The sequence below is a fragment of the Amblyomma mixtum genome, chromosome 5 (genome assembly GCF_055824585.1).
Source record: "Amblyomma mixtum isolate Tamu chromosome 5, ASM5582458v1, whole genome shotgun sequence".
Taxonomy (NCBI): Eukaryota; Metazoa; Arthropoda; class Arachnida; order Ixodida; family Ixodidae; genus Amblyomma; species Amblyomma mixtum.
In genome coordinates this window covers 60,216,318-60,239,423 of record NC_143016.1, presented here as the reverse complement: position 1 = coordinate 60,239,423, position 23,106 = coordinate 60,216,318, and the positions used below count along the sequence as shown (strand labels likewise).

At 45.2% G+C, this 23,106-nt stretch overlaps 5 non-coding genes across 5 annotated transcripts; 4 read left to right on the top strand and 1 right to left on the bottom strand.

The window, feature by feature from the left end:
* Positions 1–3,251: 3,251 nt before the first annotated feature.
* TRNAS-GCU (transfer RNA serine (anticodon GCU)) lies at positions 3,252–3,333 on the top strand. The gene has a single exon. It is a non-coding gene; the product is annotated as a tRNA-Ser (tRNA).
* A 322-nt stretch (positions 3,334–3,655) lies between these two features.
* Positions 3,656–3,737, top strand: TRNAS-GCU (transfer RNA serine (anticodon GCU)). The gene has a single exon. It is a non-coding gene; the product is annotated as a tRNA-Ser (tRNA).
* Positions 3,738–4,072: 335 nt separating this feature from the next.
* TRNAS-GCU (transfer RNA serine (anticodon GCU)) lies at positions 4,073–4,154 on the top strand. Its single transcript has one exon. It is a non-coding gene; the product is annotated as a tRNA-Ser (tRNA).
* Positions 4,155–6,222: 2,068 nt separating this feature from the next.
* Positions 6,223–6,304, top strand: TRNAS-GCU (transfer RNA serine (anticodon GCU)). The gene has a single exon. It is a non-coding gene; the product is annotated as a tRNA-Ser (tRNA).
* A 2,396-nt stretch (positions 6,305–8,700) lies between these two features.
* Positions 8,701–8,782, bottom strand: TRNAS-GCU (transfer RNA serine (anticodon GCU)). The gene has a single exon. It is a non-coding gene; the product is annotated as a tRNA-Ser (tRNA).
* Positions 8,783–23,106: the final 14,324 nt, after the last annotated feature.

The following is a 23,106-nucleotide window of genomic DNA, read 5'->3' as shown; positions in this document are numbered from 1 at the left end:
AGGTTTACGACTTAAAACTTCAATGCGTTGTCTATGCAGTCGGCGTGAGGCTCGTAATATTTTTGCAATGCAAAATCCCGGGCAGGTGTCTAAAAGTGTAAACAAATTTTACTCGGAAGATTAAGACCTGCAGAAAAATATTGGACTAGAGGAAACAGCGCCGTCACAGATTCGGCGAATGTAGAATGGATGTATGCGACGAAGACTTCCGTTCGGAACTGAAAAATGATGCCAAATAAGGGTATTGTGCGTACTCAGTTCCTCCTTAGTACAACACTCATGTGTAGAAAGTGATAAAGTGACTGAGTGAGAAAGAAGAATGAAAAATGAGGAAGATTAACGTGTCAATGCCTGGCTGGCTGCTATTATTTGTGACGAAATGAAATTGTTAAGGCCGTGTTGAAGAAGTTGATCTGGCTCACAGTGTCTTATAAAGGCACCACGACATATCCGAGGAACTGGTCACGCAACACTGTTAAATTTCAGCGGGCGACCTTTTATAGCAATGATCGGGTCAGAAAGTCCCGTCTTATATGAAGTATTCTCACCGTTTTCTCGCAGTATCAATGTATGGATGTTTGAATCGACAGAGGAGAAGGTAAAAGGTGTAAAAACTTTCTCGCAACAAAGGAAAGTTACACACATAACACACGCGCATACATGCACGTACTCTCAACATACAGAGTAGAGATATACTGCTAGCACTGTAGCGGCAAAGCAGTCTTCACTAAACAAGGTCGGGTCGGCTTCACGGCTACTACCTGCCATTCTATCGCTTCGACATCACCTGCGAACTGCGTTAACGGTTTATATGGTGGATTGCACCGTGGGACTGAATAAATATTGCCAATTGATCATTTTATACCCATAAATTTATTAATGTTTATCTCAGAACATAAAATATTTTTGCAAAGCAGTCGCATCCAGTGCTAGCCACAGTTATTGCGAGAAGTTTCAAGTATACAAAATGGCGACACATGTCTTTTTCACGAAGGACAAAATGTAAACATTTAAATGTGTTTTCCATATTAATGACGTGCTTATGCAAGGATTTATTTGTTTTTATTAACGGCGAAATTAATTTTCGTTCATTACCTCCTTTCAAACACGTATGCAAAGCTAAAACAAAAAGCTCGAGACGCGTAGAAGCGATCGAAAGCGATCTTTTTCTGCACATTTGAATAGCCGAAGAATGTAATGCTCTTAGAAGCCTTGCCTTCTCTCGTGTTTTGCATGCCACATGTGATGCCTCTTAAGCCTTTGCGCACCAAATTCCGTTCGACGCCATCCGATCGGATTACAAAAGGCTTACGTGCAGCGAGTACAGGGATTGACGATATTGCTTCGCACTCCGCCTAAAGATGTTATCGCTATCCCAACTTACCCTTTATCTCAGAAGCCGTTACATAAAGAGAAGCCACACCGCTCCTAGCGGCCCTCTGTTTCAATAAGGCGTCACGGGGAAAACTGGCTGAAGTTTGGAAGCGAACGAACGCTCGCGGCAGATGTTCGCTTGGGAGCAGTTTCTCTGCTTACGGGTTCTCAGTTGCGTAACACGATTATATGTCTCCGCGCAGTCGTTTAAGGATACCGGCAAGAAAGTGAACATGCGTTGCATTCTTGGAGTGCCTAGAAGAAGCAACGACGCCCACGGACCCGATAACAAGCCGTGGGAGGCTATGCGCGCCAAGTTACGAAACCACAAACGTGCCCAACTTTTCCTGCTGTCCGTTTCTTTGTCCTTTCTTTTTAATTGCAAACGGATCCCCAAGGAGGCGTTACGTAACATGGAAGCGATTTAGGCATGAGCGGTGGTGATAAGGGTAGGGTAACGGTTTGGCGCTGTTAAGGTTCTGAGGCGTCCCTCATTTCGCTCGCTACTCGGAAAATTCTAGACGGTCGCCTTTTTTTTTTTTTTGGTTTTAGTGGTGAAGACGGCGAAAAACTAAACGCATTGTGCTGTCGTTGCCAAAAGTTACCAGGCAACGGAGTTTTCGTCTCAACCTTACGTGGAGCCCTTTACGGCATCCCTAAATACCAAAAGGTCTCGAAAGATGAGGGTAAGGAGTTCTTCTCATCTTATACAAATTTAGAGCTAAGGGAGTCTCTTAAGCGCTCGCCTACGCGGCTAAAAACCAAACTCTGTTGACCGGTACATAATGTACCAGCCATACGTAACCTCTGACTTTTGCCTGAGTCTCCAGGCCTTACATCGCTGGTTCCAGACTGAATCATTGATGAACCTTCAGCTCAATAGAAAAAAAAAACAGAAAGAAAGCAGCACAGGATCTTAGAAAAGTTTTAAAGAAGAAGAGTGCGGTGAGGGGCTAGTTGGTACGACATTATGAGAACAAAAAAATAACTGCGCAAAAGGACGGGACACGAGACTGACAACTGATTTATTCCACCAACTCCTCTTTCCTTCAGCAGCAAAGCGCATGCGCACCAACCACAAAAACAAAAACAAAAGTCACACTCATCTCGTGGAATCAAGGAACTCCAACTCCTTGCGGTACAGGTGTACTGAAGCATCGCTAACACACTTGTCAGGCCCTAATCTCGCGATTTCCAAGGCCTCGATAATTTCCCGTTCTTTCTTATCCCTCGAGCGTCCGATAACCTTAGTCCTATCGAAAAGCGGATTACATTCTTTGTCATCATGCTTGCAAGTGTGACAATGCTTAGGCAGATGCTGCCCCCTTGAGTCATTTAAGGAATTTGCATGCTCTAATAATCTAATGTTGACGCAGCGGCCAGTTTTCCCTATGTAGACCCTACCACAACTCAGGGGAATCTGATAAATTACATTGCATGTACACTGTACGAACTTATTCCTGTCGTTAATGCCACACACAACCTTTTGCTTATCTTTTCTCGCCAAATTGCACAAACGCGACAACTTGCAAGGTGCAGAAAAAATGAGTTCAACCCCGAATTTTTCGGCGACATTCTTCCCGACCCGTCCTTTTGCGCAATTATTTTTTGTTTTCATAATAATTTTAAAGAAGAGTTTCATACAGTTACATTTAAATTGGTAAAGCGAACGGAGCCTTGCAGTAACATAAGCCAACGGTTTTTCTTTTTCCGGTTTCAACGACTCCAATCGAGCGCTTTGCCAGCTGGTCACAAGAGAGACGACTCCGCTTTCAAAAGGTTGGAACTATGCCAGCTGTTGCGGATGCGTCGCCTTATCGGAGGCTCCGCACTGAAGCTCGATAGAGGTGTGCGCCGGGAACTCGTTGCAACGACCGGACGAGGTGGCCGAGAGGTTAAGGCGTTGGACTGCTAATCCAATGGGCTCTGCCCGCGTGGGTTCGAATCCCATCCTCGTCGAGAAGTTGTTATTTTTTTTCGGCCGATTGTTTTATTTAAAATCTGTTTCGTGTTGCGCGAAATTTACACAATGTGCGTTCCTTTTATTAGATGTGACGTTTAAGCCTACGCGTAGGAGTTGCGCGTGGACAAGCATCCACACCGTTATCAATGTTGTGTTTTCTTATATGTTTGTTTTCAATGACATGAACGAGGACTAGACCTCAAAAAAAGCTTATTGTTGTCTTGTTCGGCGGCGCGCCCTTATCGGAAGCTCCATGCTGTAGCTCGATTGCCTTCGTGGTGTGTAGAGCTGAGCGTCACGAACTCGTTACGTCGTCCGGACGAGGTGGCCGAGTGGTTAAGGCGTTGGACTGCTAATCCAATGGGCTCTGCCCGCGTGGGTTCGAATCCCATCCTCGTCGAAAACTTAGTATTTTTTTCGCCTGGTTGTTTTAATTTAGCAACTGTTCTGTGTTGCGGGAATTAAACAACGTGCGTTTCTTTTATTCCATGCGGTGTTCAATCCTCACAAACTTGGGAAAGCGCGTAGGAGTTGCACGTGAACAGGCGGCCACATGATCATCAATGTTGCGTTTGTTTTAATGTGTTTGTTTTCATTCACATGAACGATGACTAGGCCTCAAAAAAGCTTTTGCTGTCTCATTCGAATGCACGGCCTTAACGGACGCTCCACGCCGTAGCTAGATTGCCTTCGTGGTGTATAGAGCTGAGCGTCACGAACTCATTGCTACGTCCGGACGAGGTGGCCGAGTGGTTAAGGCGTTGGACTGCTAATCCAATGGGCTCTGCCCGCGTGGGTTCGAATCCCATCCTCGTCGAAAAGGTGACAATTTTTTGTGCCTAATTGTTTTATTTGACAACTGTTTCATGTTGCGGGAAATTAACACAATGTGCGTTTGTTTTATTCCATGTGAAGTTTAAGCCTCCGTGCAGGAGTTGCACGTGGACAAGCATCCACACCATTATCAATGTTGTGTTTTCTTTATATGTTTGTTTTCATTGACATGAAGGAGGACTAGGCCCTAAAAATGCTTTTGTTGTCTTATTCGCATGCGCAGCCTTATCGGACACTCTACGCTATGGCTCGATTGCCTTCGTGGTGTATAGAGCTGAGTGTCGAGAACTCATTCCGTCGTACGCTCAAGAACAATTAGCAATGCTGCAAATTGACCTGGCAAAGGCATTTGATCAAGTGTGCCATTCATTTCTTTTTGCACGTTTAAATCACGTTAATCTCTGTTCAATACTTTCTACTGGCATACGCCTTTGTTACAAATCCTGTACCACGCGCTTGATTGTTAATGGCTGTCTCTCGCAACCAGTCCCAATTCAGTCTTCGGTGAAACAAGGGTGCCCACTGTCTCCGCTCCTGTTCGCATTATACTTGGAGCCACTTTGCATAAGTGTTATAAACAGTAGAGCTGTCAATGGTTTCCGAATAATGGGCCACGAACTGAAGGTATTGGCTTATGCAGATGACCTTGCGTTTTTTTGCACTGATAAGCCAAGCATCGATTAGGTTATTCGTTTAACGGAGGACTTTGGTTCGGTGTCAGGAAGTCGGATTAATCGCTCTAAGAGTTGCGGTCTTTGGTTTGGTAGCTGGGGTTCGACACCTGCTGAATACGCTGGTATAACATGGACATGCAGGCCACCAAAGTACCTTGGCGTCCCTTTGAGTGCCTATAAGCATAGCGCACATTATTGGAAAGACCGCGTGTCAACTCTTCAGCGCTATGCTCAAACGTTTGTCCCCCATGGCCTCTCAATTTTTGGCAGGGCGACCGCCTGTAATCTGCTTCTCGCCACTAAAATATATTATGTACTGCAAATTATTCATTGCGCAAGACTTCCTATCCAGCGTTTTCACAGGGTTTTCGCTACTTTTGCGTGGGATTCGTCTTTTGAATCCATGAGGCGTGATAACCTTTTTCGGCCTGTAAGCGCTGGCGGCCTTGGTCTAGTTCACCTGTATGTCCGACAGATAGTGTCACGTTTCATGTTTTTCCGTGACACTACACACCCAATAGTACGTTCATTCCTGCAAACAAATTTAGTTCATGTTTTACCCAACCTCATTGTGTCTTCCAATGTTTGTGACCGTCCGTGTTTGTGGGGCATAATGCAAGAGGTGTATTTGGCTGTCCGTTTCCTACTTGTTCGTTTTTCTCCTGAGTTCCTTTTTTTAGTGTCGAGGAAAAAGTTGTATAAGGATTTGATTAGTATGCTCTTCCCTCCGCCCATGTACCGCTCTCTGTATGTTGGTTTACCGGGGCATGACGTACTCAAAAGAGTACGTAAGATGCCAGTCTCGCCGTGTACAAAGACTTTTTTCTTTAAGTTACACACCGGTACGTTGCCCCTTAGAACATGGTTAGATAAAAAGGGCATTTTTGTGTCTACCGTTAATTGCCGCCTTTGTGATGAGCCAGAAACAATTGAGCATTGTTTCATCAGTTGCAAAGGTGCAGTACTCTTCTGTGATATCCTGCAACGCACATTTAAAAAAAGAATTCATCTGACTCCACATTCTGTTCGCTATCTCACTGCGCTGCCATTTGTTGATGAACCCCTGGACATGTTCTTTCTGAATGGACTGCACAGCCTCTGGAAAACCCGCATGATGGACAGAAACTGTGACCCTGTTGTGTCTACAAAGGATCACTTCAGTCGAATGGTTGTTCATCTAAGAGACGTGTATGCCCAGACTGAGTACGGACCGGAGTGGCGATCACTATCAGTGATGTGCTCTGCATTGCCCCTTTTCTAGTGCATGGTCTTTTGAATATGTATTGTTTACCACTGTTTTCATAATGGCTTGTATATAGTTCATGTACGTAGAGCATTACATCACTGTAATAAATACCATGTTGAACAAAAAAAAAATACGAGGTGGCTGAGAGGTTAAGGCGTTGGACTGCTAATCCAGTGGGCTCTGCCCGCGTGGGTTCGAATCCCATCCTCGTCGCAGTGTGGAACTTTTTTCGCCTGACTGTTTTGTTTTAGAATTGTCCCTCCCGTTTTAAGGAAGTTAACAAAACGAGGGTTTATTATTTTTTTTTTTCATGTAACGTATGGGCCTCTAAATCTTAACATAAAGCGCGTAGGGGTTACACGCGTGAACCAGCGGTCACGCGTTTATCAACGTTGCGCTATTTTTTTAAATATTTGTTTTCGTTAATATGAACAAGTACTAGGTCCTAAAAGTTCTCTTGTCTCGTTCGCCGATTGTGCCCGAACGGTACAAAACATCAGTAAATTACTTTATACGGGGATGGCAGCAACAAAAATTGCGTGAATGGAACTTTGGAGATAAAGGCGGCAGAAGAGCGGTGCGGAAAAGGTGAAATAAATGCGTACTAAGCGTAATAAATAAACGCGTACTAAGGTGCATCGGCGAGTAATATGTTACATATGAAATGACGATGTGCATTGTCCGACATATGAGCTGACAAAGTTCACTGCATGAAGAATGGTTGAAGATAACATGCAAGGTGAAATTAGAGCTTGTCAAGATGTCCAATGTCCTTTAAATTTGCAAACAAAAGTTCATTGCATGTCTTGGTTGCCTAGGGCAGGCTGAGAGACCTAAAACACTGTCTATTGTTAGACGCACTGCGGAGAGCTTCTCCATGCAATGTTCGCAGTACGCACGCTCGTCAGCAGAGGCAGGGCACTCAAGTAGGATATGTTCCACAGTTTCGATCCAGTCGCAGTTGTCACTAAGCGGAGCGTTCATTTGAGTGTCGCCAGATGGCGAGGTATTCTGGGTGGGAGTCCTCATCTGTGATGTGGGTCGACTGAGTACAGAAATTAAAGGGCTTCTCTCCATCTCTCTAAATCTGCGCTATGGTAGAGCGACGTCATATTTAGTAGAATATCGCTTGCTACAGAAGAGAGAAAAACAACAGTAAAGTTGTTTGATCTGAAAGTTTTAAACCTGAGATGTATCGGCATCCCTAAATAGCCAGCAGCATGACATTTCCGCTGTAGCCAATTTTTCACCTTTTCCCGTACGTCCAAAGTGCACGCAGTCTAGTTGAATATGACACAGACGGAGCTGCGAAATACGAACATCTTTCTATGCCTTCTCGGATCAAGTGTGTTGTTAAGATATACCCATCAGATTGCATCCGCGTTGTTCCTTTATGCACTGGTCACTTATCCGCATCATGAGGCAAGATTCGGGATCCATTAGGCCACGGTAGAGACAGTGCAATGAGAAGTCATAAGGTGGTACGCGATCCATAATAAAATCTGATTTCTTTTCTTTTACTTGCGTATGCACGTCGCATAATTGTATAAAGCATACCAGAAATTTTTCGATCAGCCTTTGTTTTCAGAAACATCGTTCAGCTGCTTTTTATTTATTTACATACCCTTGAGAAAAAAGTTTTGAGAACTGTGCTGCAATGAAACGCATGCGTATATGCCCGCTGTCCCAGACTAATTGTGTCAAGGTTACGAAAATAACAGAAGCCGCAACACGCAAAAAAAGCATCTGCACGCTGGTAAGGGTGGGACCTCCTGCTGTCATCAGTATATACTTTATTGCATTTAATCAGTTCATTGAGACCACTTAGCTTAACGTGTCACAGTTCACTCAGTGCTAGTTATGCTAACTATTGAGTTGTCGACAGCGTTCTCGGGCTCCCGCATTAAGTGCAGACAAGACTTCGGGTCTGCACCGGCAGCGAGTCTGCTTGGCACGTGGCAGATTAAGCACAGGCGCATACTGCATCGTGTGCGCAAATCAATCAAAGCTGCCAAAAAATAGAATTAAGTCAAAATGCGAGGCCAGTGTATAGATCCTTAAGAGCGTACTTTTAAAACTAAGGGGCAATTTTGTAGCGACGGAAACGCTCCAATTTTAGCATCAAATATCGATTTTCATGAGCCCAGAGTAATCGAACTCTACAAATCAGGGCGCTGCTCGTTGCTCCGGTGCGAATATTTTGTGCTCCCTATTTTTTCTTTTCCTATTTTCCGCTAGTGTCTTCAGTCGGTGCCCGTTAACGTGGTCATTCTTCATCAACAAGGCGTTGCCTGGGAGCCAGTGAAATAGCTCGGTTGTTCTGAATTTTTGGTAACAAAGGTCAAACTTTGGCAAGAGAGGTCAGAAAAAGCTCACGTGAAAAAATTCCATCGTTGTGTTCAAGTACTTTTTTATTAGCTCAGCACGTGGCACATGACGGCAATGAAAATAATGCTCGCAAATGCGAGTGCGCCTTTCTGACCACCGACATTACTGGGCAGCAATCTCTCGCTCTGGCCATTTCACCTATGCCATCGCAGGAATTGCGTGTCATCACGGCTTCGGCCAAGGAATTAGGCTGAAGTAGTATAAAAAAAAAGTTCGCATTGCGACGAGGATGGGATTCGAACCCACGCGGGCAGAGCCCATTGGATTAGCAGTCCAACGCCTTAACCACTCGGCCACCTCGTCCGGACGCGCACGATTGCTCCGAGTACCTTGTTCTGCCTATAAACTTTTGTAAGGCGATACACTTACACGATACAAGACAGTATTTAAACCACTGGCGCATTTTTTTAGTGTCACATATCCTTCGGCCTGTGGGATAACCGCAGTGAAGGGCTGCAAATGAAAAAAACCCAGACCGCCTGCCGATGTAAGAAACAATACATATTTCTCCTGTGTCCTTAATCCAGCCCTGGGTTCATTTTCTACGCGATTGAATATAAAAAATAAGCTGTGTTGGGGTCTCTAGCCTGCTTGTATTTCACATCTACCTGAGGAAATTCTAGGGATCTTCTAGGTACTTCTCGTTCCGGAACATGTCACCGCCCTTTCAAGCGCAGCTGCTTGCTTTAAAACAAAGCCGTCGTAATTTCTGCATTTTTCAGTGCGTTCGTTCACAGGTGATGGTGCCCTTGGCTTTCTTTCTGTCTAATACCTCACAGAGAACGAGATAAAATTCGCTATATTTAAGAACGTTTTGTGCTTCAGCCCCCTTCTAACAAATGAGCAAACGGACGCTGGAGTCAACCTTTAAATTTCGCTTTCAGAGGAATTACATCATGGTCAGTACAATGAGCCACATTTTTGTTTGTTTTGCTTTTTAAATATCAGTTTTGCCCGACTTGATATAAATGCATACCAATGAGCGGTAAGTGAAAGTTCGTGACGACAGATCCGTCTGCAGATCCGGGTGCACGTTCAGGCAAAACTTGTCTGCTCTTGCTCTGTAAAGCCACGTCATTCCTTCAGATCGAGTTTTCTTTCTAGACATATTGTAGACATATGTAGGGTAGGGGAGGGGGAGGGGGGATACATGGCTACCGTACAACTAGAAGGAAAAAAGTTCATACATTGGTTACTAAAGATTAAAAAAAATTACTTCATCTATGCCCATGGCTCGTGCGATTGCTTCAGTTGCCGCTGCAAAGGGCAAGTCAGGTCCAGATTGCTTTGAAATCCGCGTGTCGCAGATGGTGGTTTCGCTCCAAGAGTGCGTTTCAAACGCCGTGTATAGGAAACCTAGGACTGCATGAGATCAATATTGCGATAGCGAGAAACGCAATTCGCAGTTCGTACCAGCAAAGAAATTATTTTGAAATCGGGACAACTCATATGGCTATATTACGGAAACTAGTGAATGTAGGCGTCGCTTTTTAGTTCTTTAGCTTCAGCTGTATACTGGCAGCGCACCATAACCTTCGATAAGTCCTGGAAGGTTGATTTATTGCCCCAAGCTGAGGAACGTTATTGCGAATTCCTATACGTACCACATTTTGCAACCTTTAACAGCATGACTTCGAAACATATAGCAACCTTTAGCAATGGATAGTAAAAGAAATTCTAGTAGAGGCAAGGAACACATTGATTTGTTATTTTTGAGCAGCGAACGCAGAGTTTAGCTCGCCCGTTACAATGCACGCCTAACCATTCTCTTGAAAGAGCATCGTATAACGGCACTCCGTGCACACTGGCTAGGGCAATCTACGCCCAGTACGCCTGGAGAGCGTTCTTCAGCGTCTGCTGTGGTCATGCGAAAGTTGCTCATTTATCTTATCTTCAGCGGGGAACTTTTGCAATGGTTAGAGTAACAGCGCAAGCCACTCTGGTCTAAACTCCCTGCGTGGCGGCCATTCAATAGCGCTACTTTGAGTTTATCTCAAAAAGTGAACGCCAATAGCTTAGGATAAGTATTTTCTCTCCGCGCAACTCGCTTATATATCACATTTCAATTTCTCTTTTATCTGAAATTTACCTGCGCACAAGTGTTTTTTAGGTAAACCTATAAGCAAGGTGTGGTTGTAAAAAGTCCAGCCGCGTGAATTTGCGAAAGGCGCTACCAGGAGGCCCGTCCGCGTGAACCCGCCAGTCTGTTCTTTGATGTGATAGGGTAGTGTTTTGTAGTGAAAATCCTCGCTGCTGGCAGCGTGGTGAGGTTTTTCATTGGAAAAAAACTCGTAACAACAAGTAACAAAATAAAGCTTACAGGAACATTCAAGGGAAAATTCGCTTTCAGTGGGGGCACGTGGATAACCATACCGCATTATGATATGCAATACGGTAGCGTATATCATCTGGTTTGATAAGGAAAGCCAGTCCTAAAAACACAAAATGGAACTTTGAATGTGGTAACATTGATTTTGTAGTAGAAAATACAATGACACGTTTAAGAAATTAGAGAGCCACTTAATTACAGTTACGTGTGGCAGTGGGATAGCATATCGCATCCACGCGACTGTTGCTGTTCTGTCACTGTACCACACGATACATAAAGACAATGCACACATATGGGCGACCTCTCCGCTGGCGGGGATTTTCCACAGGATGCGACGACCCTGCATCTGGCCCCGTGCCAACGGAGAGCTTGACACGTCCGCACCTGGCCGGGCGCAGCTGCCGACTGCCGCCTCGCATTCCGGGTGCCTCCGACATAGTGCGTGACGTCAGACCCCTCTCAGCCAATGAGAATTAAGAGACGTAAGATGGTCACACTTTATGCCGGTGAGGCTTCTATTGTTATCGCAATAAAACTTCCGGTCACCCGCGCATATAACTGCTGGTGAAAGTATACTGCAGTGACCATACATCATGCTGCTTGCACACGCAAGACGAGGAATGGTAGGCGCTGAATCGTTGTTTCCAAAGCTTTTATAGAGCGAACATCCCCCCATACTGGTATGAACTCATGCGGCTACTTCACTTGTGCATTTAATAGTCAAACTTATCACCTTGCGTGCCCGAACGCGTCGTAAAGGAATGTACAGGGGCGATGGAAAGAAATGCGAACGGAGCAGAGACTAGGCGCTCCGCCGTATCGCGTTTCTTTTCATCACGCTTTTACTTATATGTTAACAAAAATACGCTAAAGTCGTCCATGATATCCTGCCGGACGACTATGACGTCTTTTCCTTACCATCCAGGTAAAAGCGCTATGAAAAGAAATTCGAACGGTGCGGCGCTTAGGCGCCGCGTTATTCGCTTTTCTTTCCATCGTGTTAGAACTCCGATGCCGCCCAACGGACTAGCGAGAATTACCACTTGTTGCGCAGACACATCTTATTTGAGATAAGCTATGATCAGTGCTTAGTTTTGCCTCTACACACTTGAATCTGTTTCACTTGCAGCGTGTAAGTCCCTTTGCTCTCTGCGGAGAAGAGGGTCAGGCCGTTGGGGGCAAGCAAGGGGACATCTGAGCTCGCGTGGACAGAGATAACCAGCCAACAGCTCTACCGCAGTAGGCTATAGCTTCTCACTTCGAGCATCAGTTCACCGCCTGATGGCCTATCTCTGCGCTACAGAACCCGCAAGGAGGCTGCATTCGAGCTGACGCTTGAGTAAAAGGACTCGTGCACTGCTCAGCCGAGATTATTTAGGGAACTGGCGATGCTGCAAAACTCGCCTCGACTGGTATATGTGTCTGTGTCTACGGTAATATTTATCTCCAGGCCGCAAGAAAACGTTATGTTGTTTCACGGAATGCAGTTAGAAAGACGGGCTCTAGCAGCGCTTGTATAGTTTTGGCGCCTACGTTGACATGGTACTTCTTTACTGCCATCCCTACACTGGTCCCTTATGCCACTAATTGTAAGAAACTCATCATAATGTCCAGGCATCAATATATTATGAATGCTTTGTGTATAACTGCGATAAATTATTTTATTATCGTTATACTGAGTATTATTCATTTCGGCCTGTAACCAGTAAACAAACAACGACATTATTTTTGCGAAGGTATGCCAGAAAGAGCCACCACCAACTGAACAAACTTTGTTTGAAAATTGGATGTAGCGCTACACCCAATTTCCAAACAATGAGTTAGCAACTAGCCTAGCACCCATTCTACTGAAGTAGACAAGCTTGGTGTTCTCGTGAAATATTATTTCTTCGCAAAAAAAAAATATCACAAATACTTTTCCCTGTCCGCACATATAGCTTCGGGTTTGGTGACCTTGTCCACAGCAACTAAGAAATACGAAACCGCCCAAATCAATAGCAGTCGGCCTGCCGTTTTACTTCTGATCGATAGTGCGCGTTCCTAACCTGGAGAGATCAAAGACAAAAGCCCGGCGCAGTCGTCAGAAGCAAAGCGCAGGAACCGAGGCCAAAGGCTACGCTGCCATCGCCGTGTCCGTCGCGGATTCATTCGCTGGCCAAACATCAAAGGTAGCGTGGACACGTGGAGACGACACGGCATTCGGTCACGCACACGAGGCCTCCGTGCTGGGAGGTCATGTCTCACTGGTAGGGACACATAAAGAAAGAGAAAAAGTAAAAGAATTGATGAATGGAAACACGCAGTCGAAAGAAAGCAAGCGTGATCTGCTCTGGCTTTGGGGATCGTCCCGCTGAGATGACGTGATCCGTACCGAGATCGTCGCCGCTCACCGAGGAAGATAAAGAAGGGACAAACGAAACACGGTGATAAGAGTGTCCCCAGCCATGCAAGGCACGGCAGCGCTTTCTTTAAGCGTGTAGCCGTAACAAGGTCACGGCTAACGCTGGTCGGCTGAGCTGCGCCTCAGGAATCACTTCTTTTGTGAGAAGGTATAGGTGCGGGGGCAGATCGATGTCTCGAGTATAGAGGAGCCGAGGACGCACGCACAAGTAACGCATGAGCTCCTATATGTGATGCAGACGCTCATACGTGGACACACACATATATGCGGTCGTACACGCAAGTAGTTCCCGGGTCTTGCCAGTGTTTGTCTACTGTAAACAGTGGTGGCACAAATGTGGTTCAAGCTTGCACACGGTTTGTCGGCCATGTACAAGACGAGGTCAACGCGATGTATCGTGAGGACCAAGCATTGAAGACAAGTGACGAACGGCGGTCACCTAACAACTCTATCCATACTTTGGTCTTCAGAAAAAAAAAAAGGTCAATATTATCTTTCGCAGCCGTGCGAGTTGTACGAACTGTTGTAATGTTTACTCCAGCCTTTGTTCGCAGTAGAGGGAGCGGAGTGCACGTCAGGGCGAGGTGTGGTCCTCTAATGATAGCTGTCCCGATACACACAGGAGGGCTCATGAAGGTACCTTGCAACCAGTGCTCACGACAGCTTCATTAACAATGATCGCTCCGTTTATACGTGCTTAGGGCGGTTTTGACCTCACCCGCGGCATTTATTTCGCAAAGAAACGCAGTTTTGTTGTGACGAATAAGTGCTGCGGTTCAGTAGTTTGCTAAATGACTTTATTTCTCTCTTTTTCGTAATATTTCTTCTTCTTCTTATTCTTCTTCTTCTATTCACTAGGTGGAGCTGCTGTAGTCCGTAACCACCCTTTCTGCCAGCTTCTTGTTATCCTTTGTTTTCTTTAAATTTTGCGCCATACAATATAAACTATTTACTTGCTTGCTGCGTTCCTACTCTTACAGGACTGATGTTTCTTACAGCAGCACTGAGCACGTCCGTACACAAAGGCAAGAAAGACTGCAGATGAACAATTTCATCAAGGCGTGCATTTTAAGTAAGACGGCAGCAGCAGATGAATGCGTCCATAAAGCTTGCACGAGCTACACAAAGGTTATGTATACGTACTGCGCAACAGCACTACAGGGAAGCTACGCCAGGTTCCTGACTGAAAGCTAAGCAGAGAATTGTTTGTTCGCGTGCATATTAGTGGTGCAAAACTATCGAAAAATTGACTTTCGATAGTATCGACAGTTTTTTTGAAACTATCGATAGTGTAAAAAAACTATCGACAGTGATGCTACCGATATACTATCGATAGTATCGCTACCGATACTAATACTATCGATTCTACTATCGATAGTATTACTATCGATAGTATTGCTATAGAAAGTATTACTAGCGATAGTACCGCTTTCGATAGCAGGACTATCGATAGTTAAACTGTCGATGGTAAGACTATTGATAGTAACAATAATAATATTATGCATTTGCTGTCCAGCGATATAACCAAAACATTTGCGATACCTGATTGGTTTCACGCTCTCATGAGGCTTATCGTCCCAAATAGACTGAAGGTATGAGGGATGCCCTACTGGAGGTCTCCGGGTAAATATCGACCAGCTGTGGTTCTTTAGCGTGCACTGGGAGAGTTCGGAAATATACCTAAAACTGCATCCGATGAAAGAACAGGCACTGGGACAGTTCGGAAAAATACCTGGAACTGCGTCCCATGGAAAAACAAACAGTACAAGGTGTGCTGGCTTACACGACACTATCGTGTACTGCATACGTCATCTTGCTGACGTAACAGCCGCAGAAATCCTTTCTGCACACATGCTTCGCAACTAGGACATTCGCACGCTAACATTTTATACAGCAAATTTACGTAGGGAACGTCTGCAGAGCTCGGTGACGCGTAGGCCGCGAAAACGGGCGAGTCCTGTCAGGTACTCATACCATCACCTACATTCCACACACTCTGGAAACCAAGTTTAGGATGCAGTGGGTACGCGTGGTGGATTTTATAGAATCGACAGTACTCTATATAACAAGTAGTATCGATACGGCTGTCGATAGTACTATCGATAGTACTATCGAAAGTACTAACTATCGATAGCACTATCAATAGCGCGCTATCGATAGTACTATCGATAGTCTTTTTTACCATCGATAGTTCGATAGTGGCTCAACTATCGATAGTAGTATCGATAGTGGCTCAACTATCGATAGTAGTATCGATAGTTTTGCATCACTAGTGCATATGCGTTCGTGTTTTCTCCTCATTCGCATTGTACAGTCACACAAAAAAAGTTTTCGTGATCCGTGTTCGCCCGAAAATAATTATTCATCCGCGGCGAAGCAGAGCAAGTCAATTTAGAGCATATAAACATGAATGAACACGCACGCTCCATGTGCTGAAGCGAGTACCAGCTCACCGGCTAGCAAGGCAATGCAGAGATAAATTTTAGCGCACGAACTTTCGCCGCAAGTTCACAGGATGCACATGCATGGTCAAAAATTTATCTCTGCATTGTCTCGCTAGCCAGTGAGCTGGTACTCATTTCAGCAGATGCAGCATGCATATCCATCACGTTTCTAGCCTCTAAATCGATCTGCTCTGCCTCACTGCACCGAAATAATTATGCCCCCCCCCCCCCCCCCCCGTGCCCGCATCCTGCAAACTTTTGTCCGTCACTGCACGTGCGATGTTTTCCCAGGGACAACGCTTCATCAATCAATAGGTAGCAAATTTGCAGAGTCAGGGTATTCTCTCAACGCTGAAAGATGCGTGGTTGACCTCCAGGCGCCCGAGAGTTTAGTGTGCGAGTGTTTCGCTTCATCTTTCTCACACTCACATGAAGTAACCTGAAAGGTAGATTACCAGTCTAGCATCCCCAGAGACCATCAGAGTTATTCCTTACCCTCCTCTTGAAATAACTCAAAGAAACAGGTCTTTAATGCCTCTTTCTTTGGCTTATGCCTCAGGGCTTACTATCACGAAATAAATCCTAGAGGGTAATCAAAGACTCTGGTAACGCTAAAATTAATTTAGATAGTGCAAATATCCAAAAAGTTCGTCCGAGCCATAGGAATGCACGAGTGCGTATCATTTCACCGCTCATTCAGACGACAACATATAGCCGTCGTAGAGTCCTGAACAAGACAAAGATATGCAAGAGGCAGAAACAAACAAAAGGTTCAAACAATATGCCAGGAAACGTCAAGAGGTATACAAACATAAAGACAGGGATGCAACAAAAATCAGAACGAGAGTCCTATGCAGCACCTCCACACTGATTTCTTTTTGTCTCACTTTCACGCCCGACGACAAGGCCACAAAGAACGCACGCGTTCACCATTATACCGTTCGTTCTTTTTCTGTGTGTGCAAATAGACCATATAGAGCAATGAATCGAGTTTGCCAAGGACGGCCACTGAGCAGACCTAAATCGATGCGAACGACAACGTCTCTTCCATCGAGACAGCAACAGGAGCCGAAGGTGAAGTCTTGGGACACCGATCGATAGCGCCGCAGGGGCCCCCGTCTATTTGCACGGTGCCAGCAGAGCCACACACACACACACAATAAAAATACGTATTCCACGGACATTTCATGATGATGACTGCGTCGCTTAATGACTCTCAGAACCCACAAAAGTTTTCGCAACTTTATCGCAAAGCACAGATAGAAGACTATAGCCGATGAATTTCAAAGTCAGAGCCTTCGCTCCACCACCACGAGCAAACCGACGCTCTCCTCCCAATCGAAGGATAATCAGCAGTAGTCACGAATAGACAGTGCTATGCCTGGCAAACCCGTAAAGGAATATGAGCAGCAACACTCAGGGGACGGAAGTGCAAACAAAACTTTTTCATGGTCTCTTCGGCCTGCGGGCACGCAGCAGAGAATTGATTTCCAAACTTCTTCACCATCGACCCCGAACGGCGCAAGCAGGAGCGATAATTATGCCAGAAATCAAAACAACGCTAGCACTGACGCCATATTAACGCGCCTAAGTTGCTTCAATGCTGCTCGTAAAATGATGTGACATATGCCTGGCATATTTGTCTGGAATGGCTCATCATAGCTTCAGACAATGCTCTCTCATTATATTTTTACAAAAGAGTAGTGGTTCCTCCCTCGAAATCAACAAAAAATAAAAAAAAACTTTACCCTCGTCAGGTGTAGAGGAATCTTTTATTACAGGTTACTTTCCAGAGAACCCTTTATTCACTGTCTCTTTGTCGATATTCGCGCTCATTGGACCCCTGTTACAATGACGCACGCATCCACGTGTTCAATATCGACGTCCCCATTGTGCCGTTGGTGCGCGGAAACAAATAATTTAATTACCGTTTACGACCTGCATGTCTTTCGTTTAACAGTACTTGTCTCGTAAGGAGAAAGGAAAGAGCATTGTGAGCAACTATGATTCGGTCGTTTTTATCAAATCAGGGTCTCCAAGCATAAGGGAAACTAGAGCTTACAGTCCTTTTCTATGGACCGATACATTACAGTGCTTTCGTTCGAATTCTAGTCCAATCGAGTACTTTTATCCCTTCAAGCGTTTCCACTCTACCACCTTCGCAGGGTCCTATAGAGGTATTAAAAGGATACAAAAAAAAAACCCGAGAAAAGCATCATCTGCATTGTATCGGCGCAGGTCAAAAGGGCCCTATGCCTTTCTTACTTGCTCTTGCCTCTGTTCCTTTCAAATATCCTTGCTATCGATCGCATTATCATGCACCCTCTAGCATCAAGAAGACAAAATGCTATTACTTATGTACTTTGGTGCCCAAAAGCGGAAAGAAGGGCGTGTTCACGGCACCATTCTTGGCGAAGATTGCGAAGAGGACGCATCACGCTAGGTGCAGTATTACTGTATACCCAACAATTCTGGACAAAAGCATTTTTCAGCGGGAAACCATTTATGAACGAGATTTTTTTCATATAATGTATGATTTGACTGCAGTCAATATACCCGCAGGTCATCCGATGGCAGTCTGGATTTTTTTTTTTCTATTAACGTATTTTCTACTAAAGAGGCACTCAGTCTCTTTAAAGAACTCGAACAAGAACTACATACAGTCTTGGTCAAATGGTTACACACCATTAAATTTGTTGTTAAAAGTAGTAATGCGGCACTTACGGCGCTGCTTCAGATCAAAATCCCTGCAAGGAACCTTGCCCTCTTGAATTTCGCTGTTTCAGGGGTGCTACAAGTGCCTCAAAACACAGCTCGAAAATTCACAGGGATATCTAATTACACTACGTGTTCGCAATAGGAGAGCATTAGTAGCTGCTGATTCCTACTACTGGTCATCTGACGTCACTTCCCTCCAACCACTGGGAATTATCCCGTTTGGTGTCGACATTTTCATCCAGCCAATGTGCGAATTTTATGACCGACGACGCATTTTTGACCCATGAGACTTCTAATGTTATCGCATCAAAATCAGACCCTGAGGCCTGCGGACTTGCGATCAACACTGTACATAGCACAATTACGTACATTATCAGCCTGAATACGCCCACTGCAGGAGAAAGGTCCCTCTCATATCTCTCCAATTAACCCTGTCCTGTGCCAGCCGCGGCCACCCGATCCCCGCAAACTTCTTAATCTCATCCGGCCATCTAGCTCTCTGCCTCCCCTGCTACGCTTGTGCTCTCTTGGAAGCCACTCCGTTACCCTTAACGACAGGCGACTATCACGTCTTCGCATTACATGTCCTGCCCAAGCCCATTTTTTCCTCTTGATTTCGAATAGGATGTCATTAACCCGCGTTTGTTCCTCACCCACTCCGGTGTCTTAACGTTGCACCTATCACTTTCCTTTGCACAAGTGTAACATAACGTAATGCACAGTGCTAAGCCTGCCATCACAAGCACATTGATGAGAACAGAGTGCCCACTAGCATCAGAGGACTAAGGTTTGTCTGCAGTCAGTAGGCATGCCAGCCTGTAGACACCAACACACAGGCTACCTGCCTTTTACAGATACCGTATTTGTCAAAAGGAACTAAGCAACGGGGTTTGTTTCTTAGCCGTGCAGCGGCACACTTATGTCGCCACTAAAACCCATATATGTGTAAGGCAGTGACAACCATTGTCCCTACCTATCAGTACCTGCTGGTCTTTAGTGGAGCCTTAAGGGTTCCACTATACGACTGGGAATCCCGTGGTCTGATCCCTTTGGCAAAGACAGTACAACTACGCAGTCGCTGAAATCAAAAGTACAGAGAAAGAAGTCTGTCAAGAACTTTTTTCAATGCCATTCGATTCTTAACAGAAGTAGTTAAGTAGTTAAGAAGTAAGCGACAAAATCCAGACAGCCGACCAGCAATACAGCCTGTCGTGGTCAGTCTTAGATTTCAGACTAAAACTTTCCTTCCAGAGAAAAAAAAAATGTTTACTTGCGTTGCTGCCAGCACCGATAGCACTCAGTGTACGGTTGGAAGAGCCTGTCTACCGCTGCCCTGCGGGGGCAGTTAGGTAGTGGAGCCCACAAACAGAGACTCAGTGACGTCGCCATGAAAAATCGACCCTCTAAAATCGCAATGGCATCAAGTTGCGCGGAAAAGTTCAAATGACGAATTTTTTTACTTGTAGCTTTAGCTTTGGCTCCGCTTAGCGTATAGGCTGAAGGAGAGAATGCATATCAGTGAAGGTTCCGAATTTCCAAACGTCGATACAGAGCAATCACGCACAGTGAACGCTTACCGTCGACCCTGACTATACTTTTGGTTTATCGATCAGCGCTGCATGTGGCAGGCCCAAGTTTGCGACTGCTCACTCTTTGCTGTTGGGCAAAGGGCAAGGAATATTGAAGACGGCCCGCCATGTGAAAGTCTGGGCGCGCATAAGGCTATCAGGAGTGAAACACTGGCTGGCTGGCCCACGTATGAAAGAATTGGAAAAAGATTACGAGTTACAAAGAATGCAACACGGCGCAATAAACCGCGTGACCTATTGCGATCTTTCATGACATTCAAACGTCGAGGGTTTCGTGAGTGCCACGTGCCATGTCTGGCTCCGAGCGCCAAGTCTCAACATCAAAGTCAAAACATCATCTCAACAACCACCATGCCCTGTTTCTGAAGCCAGACTGGAAAGTCGTTTAGTGTACATCTCGAGTTCTCGACGATTTTCCTGCTTGACGACAGCGATAATACACATTTAGCTTTTGTTTAAGCTATGATGCATTAATCGTAAACGCGACCTCCTTCTTTAGAGATTTCTTTGCCATTTATTATCGGTTTGACGGATAGCTGTCCGTAATAAATGGAATACTCAGGAATGCATCCTTTTAGATGTGCTAGGCAGCAACCCGCTCCATGCGTCGAGTTACTTTCATTACATTGCTCGTCATACTTCTTTTTTTTATTATGTATTCGCTATACGCTAATATTAACACAGACAAGAAACACAAAAATCAGCAGAGGAGCGCAACATTTTATAGCCGAAGGAGAAAAAGAAGCTTCGTCGAAGCATCGAATAATAAACCCTTTGATGTTTCACCGTTCAAATCTTCGATTGCAGCAACAGAAATGGCGTTGGAACAGCAAGGTTAAAGCAAAGGGAAGCCAAAAGAAAGTAACAAAAATCCAGATTAAAAAACCAGCGGTAGATTCCTAAAGGAGTCGGAGAGATAGATGCCGTCATACTTGCGAAACTAATGTGACGAGTGCTAACACAAACCAGCAGCAACCTAGAACATCAAGCTACAAGAAAATGTACTCTGATATGTCTAGAAAATGTACAGCGCACAGAGACTATGCGTATAACAGAGAATGCACACATACACATATATGTTCGCGTCTTCTGTTCTAGTTTTATTTTGTTCTCCCTCTAATGTACTTCCATTCTCAGGTCCTCCAGAGGTGGGTAGAGAAGTGTTAGTATATAAAAAAAATAAAGGTTACCGCAGTTGAGCTCACACTAGTGATCGGATTTCGGAATAAATGCCTGCACCGACAGAAAAACAAGAAAAAAAAAGGTCTTTCAGCGTCAGCGTCATCAGCTGGGAAAGTCTTGCGTTATAGTCGGCGAAAAAGTCGAGCTCCTCTCCAGACACGACGGCCAAATTGTATCGAAGTGCTATATCATCCGGTGCAGCCGCAGGTCACGTTTTTCGAGTCTGCTCCTCCAACAAACGAAACAAAAAACACTAAAAAACTGCGCTGCTACTTTTGACTGCTTCTTCGAAATCGCTGCTTAAAAATGGTCAAACCACGCAGCCTCTTTCTATCTTGCCACTCGCATGCACTTATCTCGCGGTGCGTCTTGCGTAAAGAGCAATGACGAATGTTATAAACGAGACGCATCGTGCCCATCTAGAAAAAGACTGCGCTCCGCGTACCGGAGGTTTATAATTTATATACGAGCACGTCCTCGGAACGCACCGCATATTTTCGCCAATCCGCAGCCGCTCGCTTAAATATATTTCCACCTTTTTGCCACCGCAGCCAAAATTCAGTTGCGCGCTACGCATGCCACGCGCTCTACGGCGGCGCAAACAATATGCATCCTACACGGCCCGGTTCTATATACACGTGTTAGAGATGCGAGCGGGGAAACGCAAAAACCGGAAAAGTGCTTTGCGGACTGTACGTTTGTAAAAGGAGTCGGGATTGGCTGTATGATATGCGCATATTTCACCTGGCGGCGTCGACTGACTGCTCGCTTTAGCGCAAGCTTCAGGAGTAAAAAAGAAAAATAATAAATAACCACACACAACAAACGCCCAGATCATTCCTTTCTATTTCTTTCCCTCTTATGCTTCTCTTCGAATGGAACTGATTCGGCCTTTTGCGTGCAGTTGCTTCGCGGTCGAGCCTGCAGGTAACTTTCTTCTTCTTCTTCTCCTCATGAAAATGGCAGGTAACTTTAGTGTGCCTCGCGGACGGAGGAGAATATATCCTCTTCTCCTTCGACCGAATGAATATTGTTCACGCGGAACCGGCGCTGCGTTAAAATACTCGATTTTGCTGATGCATCAAGAAAAGACCGCCTGGTATGGAAACGAAAAAGAGTGGACAAGATGAAAGTGCGTATCACAAGGATGGAAAATCGGGAGAGAATCGAAACACTTCGGATGTGAAAAAGGCCTGCGTATATTTTTTCTTCCTTTTTTGCTGCTTTAGTTCTTACTGCTATTTTTTTCTATCACGTCATATTTCAACGCACTGACTTCTGACAGAAACAACAAAAAATCATTTCAAGAAAACGACAACGTCCCATCTCTGTATGCGAAACATACACAATGTGGTATAGCAGAGAAGGAACTGCATGGGGGCGGAAAAAGAAATTTTCTGAAAAAAAAAATAAGAAAGAATACGCAGGAGGCCAGCAGACGACAGAGAAAAAAAAGCACGCACATTACCTCGGGCATGCTTCCAGCAACGGGAATGATTGGGTTGAATGAAGAATGCATAAATTGGAATGGTACTCCCGGACTACCGCGTCCCAGCGTACCGCGCATCACGTCGCTTTACAAGTCGTTTCTTTGTCAAGAGGCACTCTCGGTTCCACGTACAAAAGCGCAGTGAGGGAGGGATAGGCGCTCGCTTTTTCGCTCAGGCGCAGAACCATTTGTGGCCGACTTTTTCGCAGCCGTAGAGCCTTTAGCAAGATGCTACAGAACTACGACGACGACGACGAATTCCGACCACAAGAAGCATCGAGAGCTTGAAATCTGACGCGAGCGACGACAGCCGAGTCGATAAGTGACGTCACTGAGCACAGCGCAATGAACACTCCATTTGAAAGTGTCTTAGGCTGTTCCTGGAAACGGAGTCAACCCCCATTTCTTTTGGTCAAGTCGTCTTCTTTCTTTTTCACGAAAACTGCAGTCAAGTTATAAATAAAAGGCCACGTGG